We start from the raw sequence: 19,711 nt of genomic DNA, 5'->3' as shown, positions 1-19,711 counted from the left end.
GATGAATAAAATAATTTGGCTTTGGGGTTTGAAAGAATACAACAAAGTAACTGAAATCCAGTTTGGTGTAGTATCTGGTTAGAAACCAGGAGGCTGCAAGCAGCAGTCCTATCTTAGTCATACATCTGCTGGGGACTTTAGACTAGGTGTTCACTCTTAGACCCAGGAAGGAGGTAAGGGCAAACCACTTCCAAAATCTTCCCAAGAAAACTGCTAGGACTTTTCCAGGTAGCAATAGTATTTAGACTTATATACCGCTTCATAGGGCTTTTGTAGCCTTCTCTAAGCGGTTTACAGAATCAGCCTATTGCCCCCAACATTTTACCCACCTCGGAAGGATGGAAGGCTGAGTCAACCTTGAGCCGGAGGTGAGATTTGAACTGCTGAACTACAGCTAGCAGTTGGCTGAAGTAGCCTGCAGTGCTGCACTCTAACCACTGCGCCACCTGGGCTCTTAACTACAAGCAGTGTCTAGTAGTTAATACTGACTTAAAGGTACCAACCCACTCCCAATACAAAGCAAAACAGCCCCCTACATACCTTTATATATCCAAGTGAGCAGAGCAGGGATGGGTTCTGTTCCTCCCGCTGCCGGATGGTTCAGGGGCGTGTCACGTGTGTGTGTGTGTGTGTGTTGTGCATTCAGGCTGTGCATACACATGCACAGTACAGTGTTCCCTTGATTTTTGCAGGGGATGCGTTCTAAGACTGCCCGCGAAAGTCGAATTTCCGCGAAGTAGAGATGCGGAAGTAAATACACAATTTTTGGTTATGAACAATATCACAAGCCTTCCCTTAACACTTTAAACCCCTAAATTACCATTTCCCATTCCCTTAACAACCATTTACTCATTATTACTGGTACTCACCATTGAATAAGGCACTTAGTGATCCTGATATTTATAAACATAGTTATTTATTAACAATATTTTTTTTTATTTGCAAAAAATATTATTTTGGCGATGATGTATGACGTCATCGGGCAGGAAAAACCATGGTATAGAAAAAAACCCCACAAAGTATTTTTTAATTAATATTTTTTGAAAAACCGTAATACAGTGATCCCCCGCTCGTTGCGAGGGTTCCGTTCCAGGACCCCCCGCAACGAGCGGGTTTTCGCGAAGTAGCGCTGCGGAAGTAAAAACACCATCTGCGCATGTGCAGATGGTGTTTTAAACTTCCGCAGCGCTAGCGAGGAGCCGAAGATTGGGGGGCGGCGCGGCTCTTTTAAAACATCGCCGACGACATGGGGGGCTCGCTAGCACCCCCCCGAACCCCCAACCCGGGTTTGGGGGGGGGTGCTAGCAAGCCCCCCATGTCGGCGGCGATGTTTTAAAAGAGCCGCGCCGCCCCCAATCTTCGGCTCCTCAGCGGCGAGCGAGCGAGTGAAGCCAAGCCGGCAGCAATGTCGCCGCCGCTGCAGCCAACGTGCGCTACGATCTTCCGGGCCAGCCAGGCTCAGTCACGGAAGGCAGCCGCTTGGCCCGGGATGCTGGGCCGAGAGGAGCCGGGCTTGATCCGCTGAGCCTGGCTGGCCCGGAAGATCGTAGCGCGCGTTGGCTGCAGCGGCGGCGACATTGCTGCCGGCTTGGCTTCGCTCACTCGCTCGCCGCGCCGCCCCCCAATCTTCGGCTCCTCAGCGGCGAGCGAGCGAAGCCAAGCCGGCAGCAATGTCGCCGCCGCTGCAGCCAACGCACGCTACAATCTTCCGGGCCAGCCAGGCTCAGCGGATCAAGCCCGGCTCCTCTCGGCCCAGCATCCCGGGCCAAGCGGCTGCCTTCCGTGACTGAGCCTGGCTGGCCCGGAAGATCGTAGCGCGCGTTGGCTGCAGCGGCGGCGACATTGCTGCCGGCTTGGCTTCGCTCGCTCGCCGCTGAGGAGCCGAAGATTGGGGGGCGGCGCGGCGAGCGAAGCCAAGCCGGCAGCAATGTCGCCGCCGCTGCAGCCAACGCGCACTATGATCTTCCGGGCCAGCCAGGCTCAGTCATGGAAGGCAGCCGCTTGGCCCGGGATGCTGGGCCGAGAGGAGCCGGGCTTGATCCGCTGACCCTGGTTGGCCCGGAAGATCGTAGCGCGTGTTGGCTGCAGCGGCGGCGACATTGCTGCCGGCTTGGCTTCGCTCGCTCGCCGCTGAGGAGCCGAAGATTGGGGGGCGGCGAGCGAGCAAAGCCAAGCCGGCAGCAATGTCGCCGCCGCTGCAGCCAACGCGCGCTACGATCTTCCGGGCCAGCCAGGCTCAGCGGATCAAGCCCAGCTCCTCTCGGCCCAGCATCCCGGGCCAAGCGGCTGCCTTCCGTGACTGAGCCTGGCTGGCCCGGAAGATCGTAGCGCGCGTTGGCTGCAGCGGCGGCGACATTGCTGCCGGCTTGGCTTTGCTCGCCGCTGCAGCCAACGCGCGCTACGATCTTCCGGGCCAGCCAGGCTCAGTCACGGAAGGCAGCTGCTTGGCCCGGGATGCTGGGCCGAAAGGAGCCGGGCTTGAAGATCGCAGCGCGCGTTGGCTGCAGTGGCAAGGGCTTGCGATGGAGGGTGGAGGAAGTGGCCATGGGAGGGTGAGCTGCCTCAGGGAGGAATATCGGGCGGGACCAGGTGGGGGCTGGAATTTCTCCGCCAGGGCGAAGGGCGGGCGAGCGGCGAAGGGCAGGCGAGCGGGTGCTGGGGGGGCTTCTCGCCCTCCCGCCAGCAAGAGGGGGAGCGAACGGCGTGGGCAGGCGAAGGGCGGGCGAGCGGCAGCGAGGAGTTTGCGTGGGCGGTGGGGAAACTCCTCGCTGATGCCAGCAAGAGGGGGAAGACCCAGGGAAGCCGCCCAGCAGCTGATCTCCCGGTTGCCATCTACGCATGCGTGCCCATAGAAAAAAAAGGGCACGCATGCGTAGATGGTATTTTGACTTCCGGGTTGAAAAATCGCAAATTACCCTGTTCGCAATGGTCGGGGACGCAATAACCGGGGGATCACTGTATAGGCTATTCTCGAAGTTCGAACCCGCGAAAATCGAGGGAACACTGTACTTAAAAGAAACAAAGATGGCATTGCTTATGGCATCACTGCGAGAACCAGCTCAGGGGCGTGGCAGGCCTGGGTTGCTGCTGGTTCCATCGACCCAGGCTGCCATAGTAACTTGCATAGAACCGGTCCAAACCAGGATAAACCCACCTCTGGAGCAGAGGGACACTTCACTGTTTTCTCTATTGTTCCAAAGCTCAGGACATAAATAGTTTTCATTTATAAGAGCATAGATTACAGTTGTACATTGGAAAGTAAGAAGAGTTCAAAGTGAAATCAGTCTTCTAGTAGCCTTAGAGGTGGTAGCTGTCATTAACAAGGTATGTTTAAGCAGAGCCTAAAGAGCTGTCTATTTGGAATGTTTCAATTCCCAAATTGAGCAGGAATTGGACCTAGTGTCCTAAAATCCCTTTCCATTCATATGGAAATGACAAAGTCATTGGTAACTAAATTGACAATTTGTGGGAAATCTCATTCCTGGCACCATTTCTCCGTCATATCAAAGTTTGCCCCCCATACATTAGTGGCAAATAAATAAAAGTGTGAATTGAGAGGGCGAGTTTACCTTAAAAAAATAAAGCATATTAATAGGAGATGGAATTATTGAATGATTTTTCTGCACAGTTCTCAGCGCAGGAAGCAACGTAGGTTTTTTGGCCAGATTTTGAAAGATAGCACTGCTAAAATTATGGAATTGTTTTAAAAACCTTAAAACGAGAGAAAGCCCTTCTGACAATTGGTTGCCTCTAATTGCTTGCAATGTCAGCTCTTCTTTCACTCAGGGGACAAGGCCTCTGCATGGAGTCGTACATGCACCATAGTACTGTTAGATTGATAGTTTGAAAAGCACAGGATAGTGGTGTCCACACTGTTGACTTAATAGAGAGAGAGAGGTGTTTTCTCTCCCCCCCCCCCCACATAGATGTTAATAATAATTGTTAGAGCTGATAAATTAAGCCATGTGGAAATATGATTGCAGTCTTTTATGAGCAGGCGAGAACTATTTTCTTCTGTTAGTATTGATTGGATTGCCATTAATTGCAATAATTTGCCTGTTAAAATGGTAATGAGTTGTGGATTTTAAAGGGCGAAAATGCGAGAGAAGTTCTGTGAGTGGAATTGATCGTTTCTTAGACCGGGATTGTGTTAGAGGAATGTTTCTCTGGATCCATTCCAATTTGGATTCAGGCTTAGGGTATAAAAATAGTCCTTACATCTTATATGGATGACTTACATATTAGGGAGAAGCAGAAAGCACATTTTTCCCTAGGAATATGTAGCTAGCCTACTCTGTAAAATAGTTTGCAGACTTAAATATATATATATTTATAAAAATATGTACTTAATTCAGGCTTTAATTGTACACTGTTTGCTCTGGCAAAGTGAGATACAGAATCGAATACAACTCCTGATGCCTATATATGCTATCAGAAAATAATTAACAACAAGAGGATATAACAATAAAGGAAAACATTTATCCCAAGGACTGTAAGATATAAATAATAATTTATAATTGTGGAGTGTTGGCAATTATTTAATTTCTCCAAAGAAACTGGCCACTTCTGATCAAATACTTTTGAGTCCTCCATGTCCAATGAATCTACTCTGCCTAATTCCATTTTTACCTGACCGGAAAACCTGCTTTAAAAATCAATAAAGGAATTCAAGAACTCCCGATGAAGAAGCAAATGTCTAGTACAGAGGTGTCAAACTGGGGGTGGAGGAGATGGGACGGATGGGATGGACTGCCTCCTATAACCCTTTGCTGGCCAAAACAGGGCATGGGGGATTGCATGGGCACCCACCCCCCATTTTCACTAGCAGAGACATTGTGGACCATCTCTTTGCTATTATCCAGATCTAAGCACTTGGATCCAGTCCGTGGCCCTTGAGTTTGACATCCCTGCTCTAGTGATAGAAGACTGGCTATATTTGAATAGAATCCCTCCCACTCCAAAGTCTTTTATGGAATCCCATCAAATTGTTGTGGAACCTCGGGCTTCTGCAGATCACAGTTTGGAAAATCCTGATCTAATCGGTTCGCAAAGAGAGGCAAGGGGAAAAATAGAGGCTTGTTTGAGCTACAGAAGATTATCTTGAGGTAATCTGGGCTAATATATTACTGATAGTGGAGAACGTCTCTAACGTCTCATTATTTTGCTAATCCTCTGTGGTTGAGTGAATAAATATCAAGGAATGATATAACTTTAGATAAGATGTGTTGGGCTGTTTAGAAGTATTTTGAAATGTGTATCTATGGGGCTAGAAAAATCACATTTACGGCAATCGCTTAAGTGTTTGTTGAATATAAGTTCTTTCTTGGCTGCCTGCTGTCCAAGGACTCGGGTTCTCATTAATTAAAAAAAAAAGATTAACGGCTAGTGATGGGTAAACCCAACGGTGTTCGGGTTCGGCAAGTTCAGACGAACTTTATGCAAAATTTGGCCAAACCCGAACTGAACCCGAACCCGAACGGGGAATCCCACCAAGAGATTCTGGGGGCGGAGCTTTGACATCATGTATACCGGCAGGTTGCTAAGGACGCCAAGGTGATCACTTTCTGGATTCCATGGTGACATCAAGGCTCCGCCCCCGGAATCTCTTCGTGGGAGGGATTCCCCAGCTCCTTCAAAGGGCAGTCCTTTCACGTAAAAATAAACAAGGAGCTGGGGAATCCCTCCCACAAAGAGATTCCGGGGGCGGAGCCTTGACGTCACCGGCCGGTTGCTAAGGACGCCAAGGTGATCACTTCCTGGATTCCGAACGCTGAACGCGACCCTGAACTTTGCCCGAAGTTTCAAAATATTTCGGGTTCGTGTTCGGCATACCGCAAAATTTGGTATGGACCCGAATTGTGCAGGTTCTGTTCGCCCATCACTATTAATGCAGGTTGGTGGTGGGTTTTTTGAGAAATATTAGCTTGTTTCTGTCAAATAAGTAGTGAATACTGTAAGGTGAAGGGCTAGGATTGGAAGAACATCCTTAGCCCTAGGAACTCACTGGATGACTTTGATTCAATCACATTACTCCCTTTGTTCAGTTACCTCTCAACCACATTATGGGAATAAAATAAAAGACCACATGTTAGATACTTTGAGCTCTTGGCAGAAAGACAGAATACATGAATATGGTTTTGATCCTATATTTTTAATCTGAAATGGTTGTCATCTGTTTCCATGAGCTAAGAAAGTAAAATAACTTTTAGACATGTTTCTCATTTTGGTGAATTGCATATAGTTATTGTTTAAGGATGACACATTTTCAGCTCACTAAATAAATAGATTTACTTTTTAGTAAAAAGGCATTTTAATACTTGCTTGTAGATATGCATTTTTTAAAAAAGAAAAGTTGAAATTTTGCCCAGGTTTCATTGGAGGTGCCATCCATTATTCAGTAATTTCTCTACGTGACAAAAAAAACCCAAACCTATATGATTGCTATTTCTCACTTGAAATAACCCACCCTTTTCAAAAGATCAGATGAATATATCCTATAAAAGAAATCATAGGGATTGATCACGATTTCTTTCTTTTTAAACTGTTTTTAAAATAAAATTTAAACTGGATTTAAAATAAATCCTCAGTATGATTTATAACAGACTTAGTAGTAAGTGGAAAAGTAAAGAATAGCTCATGTGTATGCAATGGTCTTATGAGGAAATTCCTTAAAATATTTGCTGATCTATGATTACTTATATCTGTGATGTATATGTTTGCTGTGTTTAGATATTTATGGAATATGCATATGTGTGTGGAGTAATGGTTTTGTTTTTGTTTTCCTTCCAGTGAAAAATTATTCTTTAAAGTAAAAATGCCCCTGGTGATTTTCCCACCCTCCCACAAAACTATGCCTTATGAAAAACCTTTTCTTTTCCACTCTGAGCCCTAAAAGAAAGGCCATAAATCTGTAATATCTTAATGCCATACTAGAAAAACAGCACCTTTTGCACCTTTTACCATTTGCCATTCCAGGTAGGCAGTTCCCAATTTGTACCTGGCTAGCCTTTCCTTTAGGGTTAGTGAGGGGTACCAAAAGATATTGATTGAAGAATTGCTGTTAACTCTGCACTAGGAATGCCCAGCAGTGTTGTGATATGCACTCTAATGACAATCTCTGACCAAACTCTTTATCTGCTAATTCTGCCTGTTAATTAGATTGTCATTAGCATGCCAATTTAATTACTTAAGAAATTAGGGTGTTTTTTTTTTTTAAAGGGAACCACACATCAAACAAGTCACATCAAACAAATCACATCAAACAAGAGAAAAACCTTCTATGCACGAAATCCAACTGCACCTTCTATACTTTTGGGAACAACAAACTTAAAAACTCTAGATCCCTGCTTCCCAATGTGGGGTCCATGCCCCACGGGGAGCAATTTCATTTTTAATGAGGGCAATTGAAACCTTATTTAAGCCTAGTTAATGGCCTTTTAGGCTTTCTCTGCATGAGTAGTTCACTTTTTAAATAATAAGAATTATATGTCGTGGGGGGGAGGCCTCAGGATTTTAGAGATGCTTAGGTGGGACATGGCCAAAAAAGGGTTGGGAACCACTGCTCTAGATCCATCTCACCCTAAAAGGACTTAAATGGTAAAGAATGTAATGATGAAGCAGTTAAAGCCAAACTCTTTAACACATTCTTCAGCTCAGTCTTTGTAAACAGCAATGGCTCTTGCCCAACATTCCCTAGCCGTACCAAATAATTACCATGACCTAACACAAATAGATTTATCATAATAGACAATTATAAAATTATATAATTATTTATTATTATTAAAATAGATTTATTATAATAGACAATACTGCTACCCTTCAGAAAGACCTTGACTTTCTGTCAGAATAGTCAAACAACTGTCAACTCCAAATCTCAACCAACAAATGCTCTGTATTACACATTGACAAAAAGAATCAGAACACAAAATACAAACTGAGTGGACATAATATTGTAGGCCACCTTCACTCTGTCAAGGATGTTGGAGTACTCATATCTAAGTGCCAAAGCCCACTGTAACAACATCACCAAAATGGCATTAAGAGTTATAAACCTAATCTTGATTAGCTTCTTTTCTGGTAATATTACACTACTAACCAGAGCATACAAAACATTTGCTAGACTAATTCTCAAATACAACTCATCTGTCTGGAACCCGCACTGCATATTGGACATTAATACAATTGAACGTGTCCAGAGATATTTCACGAGAAGAGTCCTGCACTCCTCTGCTTGCAACAGAATACCTTATACCACCAGGCTTGAAATTCTGAGCTTAAACAACTTAGAACTATGCTGCCTTTCGGCTACAACGTCTTATCTGTCAGCCTATCGCCTTATCTACTTCAGCTTCAACCATAACAATACACGAGCACACAATAGGTGCAAACGTAAAGTGAATCACTCCGAACTCAATTGCTGAAGGTATGATTTCAGCAACAGAGTGATCAATGCCAATGGAATACACTACCCAACTCTGTGATTTCATCCCCAAACCCCCAAAATTTTAACTTTAGACTGTTGACCTCACTCCATTCCTAAGGTCTGTAACAGGCATGCATAAGTGTACCTGCGTGTCTACAATCCCTGTCCTAATGTTCTCTTTTACTTTTATTCATTTCATGTTTTCAAATTATGTATATACTTATATGCATTATCTAATATGAAATTGACCAAACAAACAAACAAATAACATCCATCAAAGCCTGTGGATGCCTGCAATTCATCCCAGCCTTTGCACAAGTGGTTCTGCCACTCATGGAACTGCTAAAGACAGGGTCATCCTCCATGAAACCACAGCCAATGCAGTCCCTGGCCTGGACGCTAAACTGTCAAAGAGCGTTTGAAAGCCTCAAACGTCTGCTTGACAAAGAACCCATTCTTCAGCACCCAGACCCAGATAGACAGTTTATAGTCCAGGCAAATGCCAGTGATGTGGTGGTGGCAGTTGTGATCCTCCAGAAATACCCTCAGAGATGGCTGCCGCCCTGCACATATGTGTCAGGCCGCCTACTGGCCTGGCCCCTGGTAGTGACTTGTGCCACACTCTGTGTGTCCAGGATGATGGCATGGACAACTTCCTCCCGCTGGCTGTTGTATCAGAGTTTTCTTGATGAGTTTTCTTGACAGACACCGAATGAAGGTGGGCAGTATGGGAGAAGGAGGCCTTTGCTTCCTGTTTGTTGAGCTCTTCTATTGTGGTCATACTTTCTGGAAGGGGCCAAGATCTCATTTGAGGTCTGGTCCAACTATAAGGACCTCAAGGCCTTAAGGACCCCATGAAAGCTCTCCCCCAAAAATGTCCATTGGGTGCAGTATTTAAAGCAATTTGATTTCAAGCTGAAATATATCCCAGTGAAGAAGAATCTGCTTGCAGACGCTCCATCCAGAAAACTCCGATATGATAGCCAGCGGGAGGAAGTTGTCCACACCATCGTCCTGGACACACAGAGTGTGGCACAAGTCACTACCAGGGGCCAGGCCAGCAGGCGGCCTGACCCTCTCAATGGGAAACTAACGGAGGATTTGAAAGCAGTGTTGTTTACCGACCCATGACTAGCCAACAATTGAGATACATTGACGATCCAAGACAGAATAGCCCAGAAATGTTCAAATATTTATGTCCCCAACAGCATGAGACTTCTGGTACTCAAACACAGCCATGATTCTCGGTTGGGTGGCCATTTCAGATTCTAAAGACTTCTCATCTGACTAGATGGCAGTTTTGGTGGCCCAAGATGAAAGGCTGTGCTCCATAGATAACTGAACGTGAGATACTCTCAGTGAAGCTGATTTCTAGGGTACAGTTGGGATTATAATTCAAGCTCTGGATTCTATTGCCATGCTATTTTAATCATGCTGGCCATTGACTCCTTAAGGCAGTGGTCCCCAAACTATGGCCCACGGGATGCATACGGCTCGCTGAGGCCATTTATCTGGCCCGCGGCAGCACATGAGATTTTACAACTAGATATAATAAGCTCCCGAATCTCCCGTCCATTCACCGCAGTCTGCTGCTGAGTGTCTGGCGGCGGCGAGTAGGAGGAGGTGGAGAGCAATGTCCTCTCTAAGGTATGCAAAAAACAACCCCCACACAGCCTTTTCCAAGACTGCACAACAGAGCTGGGCGTTGGAGTTGGGGGGGTGAGCAACGAAAGTGTGGAAGCTGGCGAAGGTTTTTCTTGTCCCTAAGGCTATTGGCGCTCAGCATTGAGTCTGGACTGTTTCAGGTAGTTGTGTCTCTATGGCAACTGTGGACCTGCCCCAAGCCATCTAGTAGCCCAGTGCACACTACATTAGATTGGGTTTTTGTCTCTGGGTGGTTGTGACATGATCTGATAACAGAGAAAATTAACACTAGTCCATTGCTATAATCTAATCGCGCTCTGATTGCCTTCAGGCTCATTGTGTCATCCTCCCCTGTAGGGAGACAGGAACTGTCAATTGGTCTGCCTTAGGTGACTAAAGGAATCAGTGATATCTTTGCTATTAGTAGGATAGCTCTGCATTTTAATATTTAATGCAACTCGATCCTAATCTTTCTTGCAAGTAGGAAATATCTCTTTATTTCATAGCCACAGTTAGAATCCCAGTGAATCTTTGATCCAGAGAGGATAAAATATATTTAGTAACTCTGTACAGGGCCATCAGTGGGATATCTGAGGAATTTGTAATCTGTAAGTCTCATTTTACTCAATCTTATTTATACTCTCTCCCATGGTGTTTGCCCAGCTGAAACAAGCTGATAGGATTGATGCACTCCAGGTCCCTTTAGTGAATTAGTATTGTGTATCAGGACTCAAAAAGTTTACCTTTTCTGTTGCAGCAGCTACCTCTGAAACAGCCCTGCTGTCTTGAAATATCTTCCAGATATCCATGTGGTTCCCACCCTAATGGTATTCCAGAAAGCCTTAAAGACAGTCTGTTCTGTTAGGCCTTTAATCAGGTTGGTTGAAGCCCTTGCCAGATTTGTTTTGGGATATGGTTACTGTTAGTCTCGCCACTGGTTCTTGTTTATTTTAAAATTTTGTTACATTTATTTTCTAGAGATCATTATCTTGGACTGCGCATAGGGCGAGCAACCTATTGGGATCCTTGTACTACAACAAACTATTTCATGTGTGGTTAGAATTCAGAAACACATATATCATAGCCCTTTATTTGAATAAAGTAGTTCAGCTGAGATCTGCATACCTTGATCTGATTGAGGTAAATTGTAGGGTGAATACGGAGATATTATTTACATTCTATATTGTTTGTACTTAATTTGTTTCTTTTATTCCATTTTATATACAGACTTATTATGTTCTATGTTTTATATTTAGTATTTTTATGAAGCCCACTGGCTAATGAACTGTAAAGTTATATTTATTTTTTAGAATAGAATAGTGTGATTGCACACACAAGGAATTTGTCTTTGGTGCATATGCTCTCAGTGTACATTAAAGAAAAGATACAATCATGTGGTACAACACTTAATGATTGTCATAGGGGTCAAATAAGCAATCAGGAAACAATATTAATAAAAATCTTAAGGATACAAGCAACAAGTTACAGTCATACAGTCATAAGTGGGAGGAAATGGGTGATAGGAATGATGGGAAGAAACTAGTAGTAATAGTAGTGCAGACTTAGTTAATAGTTTGATGGTGTTGAGGGTATTATTTGTTTAGCAGAGTGATGGCGTTTGGGAAAAAACTGTTCTTGTGTCTAGTTGTCTTGGTGTGAGGGTAGGAGTTGAGACAGTTTATGTCCAGGATGTGAGGGGTCAGTAAATATTTTCACTGCCATCTTTTTGACTCATGCAGTATACAGGTCCTCAATTTATATTGTTTGATTTTATTGCACACAACCAGTGAAGGGTTACCAAAATTTTTACTGCCACACTGTCAGCGTGGCTTATGCAGGATGCCCTGCATTTTCTTTCATCTTTCAGTGCAAATTGGATGCTCTGGGGTGGAGCTCTATTTTTGCTACTCCACTGCATTCCTCCCCCCCCTGTCCGGGCAGTAGCCCACCCCTGGTGGTACCTGTTTATCTACTGTCATAGAATACGAAGAGTGAAATCCAGCAGATTCTGACAGGTTCTGGAGAATCGGTAGCGGAAATTTTGAGTAGTTTGGAGAACCAGCAAATGCCCCCTCTGGCTGGCCCCAGAGTGGGGTGGGAATGGAGATTTTGCAATATCCTTCTCCCAGGAGAAGTAGCCCCTTCCCCTGCACACAGCCCAGAGTCAGTTTGGATTTGGGTGATGCCTAAGTTGAATAAGGTGAATGAAACACAAGGGGGGAAAAGGTTTTCGTCTCTGTGCGTCCCACTTTTGCCCTCCCTGACCCCGAGAAGCATTTCGCAGGCCAAAAATGGGCCAATTTTTGGCCTCCTGAACCCTACACATGTCCCATTTTCACCAAAAATAGGCCCACTTTTGATCTACACAGTGCTTCTGGGGACCGATCAACCTGGAGCTCTGTCATCAGCTACAGAGGCCTTCAGGAAAGCCTTGCTGGCTGCAGAAGAAATGGCATAAAGTGTGCGAGGCCTGAAACTGGCCCAACTGGCACGATTGGGTGGGTGGGGGTGGGGGTGTGTGCGGTATGGATGAATTTTTTGATAGTAGTGTGAATGATAGGTCTGGCCCACCTGACGCTCGGGAGGCAGGGGAGGGGGGGTCGCCGATCTCTGGGGGGCCAGAGGGTCGGAATATCCCTGTGTTGCTGGGGAGAGGCAGATATGGCGGGGGCCACAGAGTTAGCCGTTCCAGGGGAACGAGGGATCGTTGCCTAATAACAGTCCCTTGTTCTGGCTCTGTGAGCCCAATCTTGGGTACTGTGGTGAGTGTAACTCTGGCCCTGGGCTCAGGTTGCTGCTGCTGAATGCCAGGTCGGTGGTAAATAAAGCTCTCCTCATCCGGGATTTGATCCTGGATGAGGAGGCCGACCTGGCATGTATTACTGAAACCTGGCTGGGCCCGGAGGGAGGTGTTCCTCTCTCTGAAATTTGCCCAGCCGGGTTTCAGATATGGCATCAACCTCGACCCCAGGGAAGGGGGGGAGGAGTGGCTATTGTAGCCAGGGAGAGCCTTTGCCTGCGTAGACTCATTGCTCCGGAAATTGCGGGTTGCGAGTCTCTCTTGATGAAGTTGGACTTAGGGGTTCAGGTGGGCTTATTTCTCACGTACCTGCCTCCCAGCTGCGTGTCAAAAGCCCTGCCTGTGCTACTCGAGGAGGTAGCCGGGTTGGCGGTGGAGTTCCCCGGACTCATCGTCCTGGGGGACTTCAACCTGCCGTCACTCGGCGAAACCTCTGGGTTGGCACAGGAGTTCATGGCCACCATGACAGCCGTGGACCTGACTCAAGTAGTACAGGGTCCGACTCACGAGGGAGGGCACGCACCTGACATGGTATTCCTTTCCGAGCAATTGAGTAATGGTCTGAGACTAAGGGGCTTAGAAGTATTGCCTTTGTCATGGTCAGACCATTTTCTACTACGGCTTGACTTCCTGGCTCCAATCCTTCCCCGCAGGGAGGCGGAACCAATGAAGATGTTCCGCCCCAGACGCCTGATGGACCCAGAGGGCTTTCAGACGGCGCTTGGGGTTATTCCAGAGGCACTCGTCCACAGTTCGGCGGAGTCTCTCACGGAGGCCTGGAACACGGCTGCAGCGGGGGCTCTTGACCGGATTGTGCCTTTGCGACCTCTCCGAGGCGTTAGACCCCATAGAGCCCCATGGTTCAACGAGGAGCTCCGGGAGTTGAAACGCCAAAAGAGACGTCTAGAGAAGCGATGGAGGAAGAGTAGGTCTCAATCCGATCGAACACTTGTAAGAGCTTTTATTAAGACTTACAAAGTGGCGCTCAAGGCGGCAAGATGCGCGTACCATGCCGCCTTGATTGCATCAGCGGAATCCCGCCCGGCCGCTCTGTTTAGGGTGACCCGCTCCCTTCTTAATCAGGGGGGAGTTGGGGAGCCCTTGCAGAGTAGTGCCGAGGATTTTAACACGTTTTTCGCTGATAAAGTCGCTCGGATTCGGGCCGACCTCGACTCCAATTGTACAACAGAGTCGACTGACAATGAGTCAGTCGAGGTGACTGGGGCACGTACTTGTCCACCTGTCTGGGAAGAGTTTGATCTGGTGACACCTGATGAAGTGGACAAGGCCATTGGAGCTGTGAGTTCCGCCACCTGTTTACTGGATCCGTGTCCCTCCTGGTTGGTTTCGGCCAGCAGGGAGGTGACACGGAGCTGGGCCCAGGAGATTACCAACGCTTCCTTGGGGAGGGGAGTTTTTCCATCACTCTATAAAGAAGCGCTTGTGCGCCCCCTCCTCAAGAAGCCCTCCCTGGACCCAGCTGTCCTTAATAACTATCGTCCAGTCTCCAACCTTCCCTTTATGGGGAAGGTTGTTGAGAAGGTGGTGGCACTCCAGCTCCAGCGGTCCTTGGAAGAAGCCGATTATCTAGGTCCCCGGCAGTCGGGTTTCAGGCCCGGTTACAGCACGGAAACCGCTTTGGTCGCGTTGATGGATGATCTCTGGCGGGCCCGGGACAGGGGTTTATCCTCTGTCCTGGTGCTCCTTGACCTCTCAGCGGCTTTCGATACCATCGACCATGGTATCCTTCTGCACCGGCTGGAGGGGCTGGGGGTGGGAGGCACTGTTCTGCAGTGGTTCTCCTCCTACCTCTCTGGCCGGTCGCAGTCGGTGTTAGTGGGGGGTCAGAGGTTGACTCCTAGGTCTCTCCCTTGTGGGGTGCCTCAGGGGTCGGTCCTCTCCCCCCTGCTATTTAACATCTACATGAAACCGCTGGGCGAGATCATCCAAGGACATGGGGTGAGGTATCATCAATATGCGGATGATACCCAGCTTTACATCTCCACCCCATGCCCAGTCAATGAAGCGGTGGAAGTGATGTGCCGGTGCCTGGAGGCTGTTGGGGCCTGGATGGGTGTCAACAGACTCAAGCTCAACCCGGATAAGACGGAGTGGCTGTGGGTTTTGCCTCCCAAGGACAATTCCATCTGTCCGTCCATTACCCTGGGGGGGGATTATTGACCCCCTCAGAGAGGGTCCGCAACTTGGGCGTCCTCCTCGATCCACAGCTCACATTAGAACAACATCTTTCAGCTGTGGCGAGGGGGGCGTTTGCCCAGGTTCGCCTGGTGCACCAGTTGCGGCCCTATCTGGACCGGGACTCATTGCTCACAGTCACTCATGCCCTCATCACCTCGAGGTTCGACTACTGTAATGCTCTCTACATGGGGCTACCTTTGAAAAGTGTTCGGAAACTTCAGATCGTGCAAAATGCAGCTGCGAGAGCAGTCATGGGCCTACCTAGATATGCCCATGTTTCACCATAACTCCGCAGTCTGCATTGGCTGCCGATCAATTTCCGGTCACAATTCAAAGTGTTGGTTATGACCTTTAAAGCCCTTCATGGCATCGGACCAGAATATCTCCGAGACCGCCTCCTGCCGCACGAATCCCAGCGACCGATTAGGTCCCACAGAGTGGGCCTTCTCCGGGTCCCGTCAACTAAACAATGTCGGTTGGCGGGCCCCAGGGGAAGAGCCTTCTCTGTGGCGGCACCGGCCCTCTGGAACCAACTCCCCCCGGAGATTAGGACTGCCCCTGCTCTTCCTGCCTTCCGTAAACTCCTTAAAACCCACCTTTGCCGTCAGGCATGGGGGAACTGAAACATCTCCCCCTGGGCACGTTTAATTCATGCATGGTATGTCTGTGTGTGTGTCTGTTAGCATATGGGGTTTTTAATATTTAAACATTTTAAACTTGTCTGATTACCCATGATTTGTTTCTACATGTTGTGAGCCGCCCCGAGTCTTCGGAGAGGGGCGGCATACAAATCTAAGTAATAAATAAATAAATAAATAAATAAATAATAAAAAGTTCCGGAAGGCCTCTGTCAGCATAAAGGAGGATGGGGTTGATGAACACAAGTGAGAGGAGTCAGTGAATAACACCCCCCCCCCAAAAACCCCCCCATAAAACCTGGTTCCTTTTTTGGTGGCAAAACATATAAGACAGGGTCTTATTTTGGGGAAAACATGGTATATAATTATTGTAACAGTTATTAGAATTAAAGAAAAACACAATAGGAAATTGATTGCAGTCTTAGCTTCTGTCCACTGTCTTCTGAAGCACTATATTCCCTCACAATTCCCCACTTTTGAGTCTAACACTTTATTCTTATACTTGAAGGAAGAATATGTCAGTATTTTTAGAGTGGAAAAATAAACAGAAAAAAGATTAGGGCTGACAGCTCTAACAATCAGTTTTCCTAGTTATTCTGTGTTGCACAGAAAGGCCATAGGAGCTCATTTATACATTGTCTATGTCTTAGACATTTCATTAGTTCTCTGTTTATATAGATAATACAATGATAGACACATGAAAGCAGTGTGAGAATTGAGTCACAGGAGGAGAACATTGCTCATTGCAAAGCTTTGTTGTAAACATTTCGTGTATTGGTTATTCAGAACAAAATGAATTCAAATAATGTTGTTTACATTTTTAATGGGGGAGTAATCTTTGTCAAGCATTAACTATGAAAGAAACTGCTTCTAGGCTACAAGTGGCAACTGTTGAACAGGTTTTACCTAATTCGTGAGATGATGCTAATAGGCAAGTGATTGAAGTTGATGCGATGTGATTGCAACTTTACTGGGAAAAGAACATCTTGCTCCCCTTCTTAGCTCTTTGTTTTGCAAGGATTACTTTATGTGTGCAAAACTACTGGGATAGGAGATAGTTAATTTGTTGAAAAAAATGTTTTGTTCAATTGTTTTATATGCTTTATATTTTGTTCAATTGTTTTACATGTTAATGAGAGACTCCTAGACCACTTGTAGATAGTGGTACTACGCTGATAAGGAGCCATGGCACAATTTAGGATGCACAGCAGATCAAGACAGTGCCCAGAATGGAGCTTGTATAGGGGTCTGGGCAAAGTTGAGAGTTGCCATGACCAACATCAAATGATAAAAAAGGAAAAATAAGGGAGCATTAGTTTTTTATGGGTAGCAAATATTTTAACTTTGCATGAGATGTTTCTACTTCTAGTGGAAAGGAGGTAAACTGCTCTTTTATGGAAAGATATGTGTAAAAGATACTTAAATTATTAATTATTTTATACTCCACTATTCTATTTTGTCCAATATTTCTTTACACAATAAAGTTAATTCAATTATCTATCTGTCTGTCTGTCTGTCTGTCTGTCTGTCTGTCTGTCTGTCTGTCTGTCTGTCTGTCTGTCTGTCTGTCTATCTATCTATCTATCTATCTATCTATCTATCTATCTATCTATCTACCTACCCACCCACCCACCCACCCACCCATCTATTGGATTTATATGTTGCCCCTCTTCAAGGACTCGGGGCGACTTACAACATATAAAGGAACAATATATCATACTAAATCCAATTAATTTAAATTAATAATCTAAAAACCTAAAACCATTAAAAAAACTCTCATTCCCATTCAATCAACTAACTCACAATACATTCGTTGGCCAGGGGCCTAGAATCTAGTGGCCCCAAGCCTGGTGGCATAGATGAGTCTTAAGACTCTTTCGGAAGGTGAGGCGGGTGGGGGCAGTACAGACCTCTGGGGGGAGCTGTTTCTTGAGGGCTGGGGCCCCCATAGAGAAGGCTCTTCCCCTAGGTCCTGTCAAGTAACATTGTCTAGTTGACGGGACCTGGAGAAGGCCAACTCTGTGAGACCTAACCGGTCGCTGGGACTCATGCGACAGGAGGCAATGAAAGGCAAAGAGTATTTTAAAAATTAGTAATTAATAAATTGCTGAAAGAGATGTGTTTTTTTACCAGTTTCCTAAACAGTAAAAGTTTGGAAGCTATATAAACCAGGGATTTTGTTCCATAGTGTGGGAGCTGTATCTTTTAAAAAACAAATCTCCTGTCCCAAATCTTTGATAGCTGAGCTTCTGGCAAGTAGGGAATCTTCAGAAGAGCCTCTTATGCTGATGTAGGAAATCAGACAAGTTGATAAGACTTGCCTTCATTTCTTGGAGTTGCTTGAGACTATGGGGATGTTCAGTTAAGAAATATGATTCCATAGCCTTACCACCATCATCATCATTATTGTATGGCATAGTTACATTAGTCAGGAGACTACAATGCCAATGCAGAGTCATGGTTTGGCTGCCAATTTACTAATTCTGTTGTGGTACATGCTCACATCCTTCCCAATGTGTGTCACAGAAGAGTAAGTTAGCTTTGCACCAGAAAGAAAGACGAGCAGCTCTTCCTATAGTATCATCCAAGCCCCCCCCCCCCACTTCCCTCTATCGGAGCTACCTCACAAATAAGCATTACAACCAGGAAGGTTCAGAGTTGGCAGAACTCCAATTACCTGCACAAAGCACCAACTCATCTCCCCATAATAGTGGTACCCAGAGAAGGGCTACCAAATTTTTTACTACCACACTGTGGGCGTGGCTTAACCAGGACACCCTGCATTTTCTTTCAACATCTTTCAGTGCAAATTAGGTGCTCTGGGGTGGAGCTCCATTTTTTGCTACCCCACTGAGTCCCGTCCCCCCCGTCTGGGCAGTAGTCCACCCCTGGTGGTACCTATTTATCCACTGTCATAGAATACGAAGAGTAAAACCCAGCAGATTCTGACAGGTTCTTGAGAATCGGTAGCGGAAATTTTGAGTAGTTCGGAAAACTAGCAAATGCCCCCTCTGGCTTGCCCCAGAGTGGGGTGGGAATGGACATTTTGCAATATCCTTCCCCCAGGAGTGGGGAGAGAATGGTGATTTTTCAGTAACCTTCCCCTGGAGTGGAGTGGGGAGGTAATGGAGGTATTGCAGTATCCTGCAATAAGGGTTTTTAACTGTTTTAAAATTGGATTGTCATATGCTGTTTTACTACTGTTGTTAGCCGCCCCGAGTCTACGGAGAAGGGCAGCATACAAATCCAATAAAATCAAAATTAAATCAAATCCTTCCCCTGCCACACCCACCAAGCCACGCCCACAGAACCGGTAGCGAAACATTTTGGATTTCACCACTGTAGAACATGCTTTCAAACTGCTAAGTGAGCAGAAGCTATGAGGCAAGGTGGCTCAGTGGCTTAATGTAAGTGTTATTCTAAGTGCTATTGCTAATGATGCTGGAGGTGGTGTTTACTTCAGTGGTTCAAGCTCTACCACTTTGTGGTGAGGCAAGCTGTTGTCACTTGTCCCACCACTTAGTAATACATTTAAGACCCTGCTACAAATTGAAGGTTCCCAGTTTTCAAAAGCAATTTATTTAAGATTGGGATGACAGGTGTTTTTTTTTGAAAATACTGTATTATTTAATGTTTTCTAGTTTCTCCATAATCTAAAGCTGCTAAGAATTCAGAAATGCTCAGGGATAAGATTGATCAATGACATAGCATTCTTTGTTGGATCAAAATCAGGTGTGTGTAAACTTGAATCAAATGCCTGAAGCTATTTGCAGTTTTTTCCCCAGCACAAGTATATAATATTGTTTAATTGCCTTGGATCAGAGCCATGTGTTTTCAGATTTAAACTACCAATTTCCTTGATTATTTAGAAGTTTCTATTATCATTGCTTAATGAAGTCAATTGTTTCAATTTTGACTGAATAAAACAAATAGATTTTACCTGAAAGTGTATGAGAAACTTATTTTATTCTTGTTGTGGTCACTCAGAGGATGTTCTGTTTCACATAA

At 45.7% G+C, this 19,711-nt stretch overlaps 1 protein-coding gene across 3 annotated transcripts in view; it reads left to right on the top strand.

Annotated features, from left to right (window-relative positions):
• The window catches only part of TSPAN4 (tetraspanin 4), a 952,022-nt gene that overhangs the window by 361,229 nt on the left and 571,082 nt on the right, over positions 1-19,711 (top strand). Inside the window, exon 1 of one of the 3 annotated variants that reach the window (XM_070765240.1) lies at positions 5,044-5,105. The exons of 1 other annotated variant lie outside the window; for it this stretch is intronic. The gene's annotated coding sequence lies outside the window, so the exon portion shown is untranslated. Of the gene's footprint in view, positions 1-5,043; positions 5,106-19,711 lie in introns of those variants that run through there. One more of the 3 variants, XM_070765263.1, reaches the window with a different exon arrangement.

Source organism: Erythrolamprus reginae, chromosome 1 (genome assembly GCF_031021105.1).
Source record: "Erythrolamprus reginae isolate rEryReg1 chromosome 1, rEryReg1.hap1, whole genome shotgun sequence".
Classification (NCBI taxonomy): domain Eukaryota; kingdom Metazoa; phylum Chordata; class Lepidosauria; order Squamata; family Dipsadidae; genus Erythrolamprus; species Erythrolamprus reginae.
The sequence above is the reverse complement of the archived record's forward strand: the minus strand, read 5'-3'. Positions and strand labels throughout refer to the sequence as shown.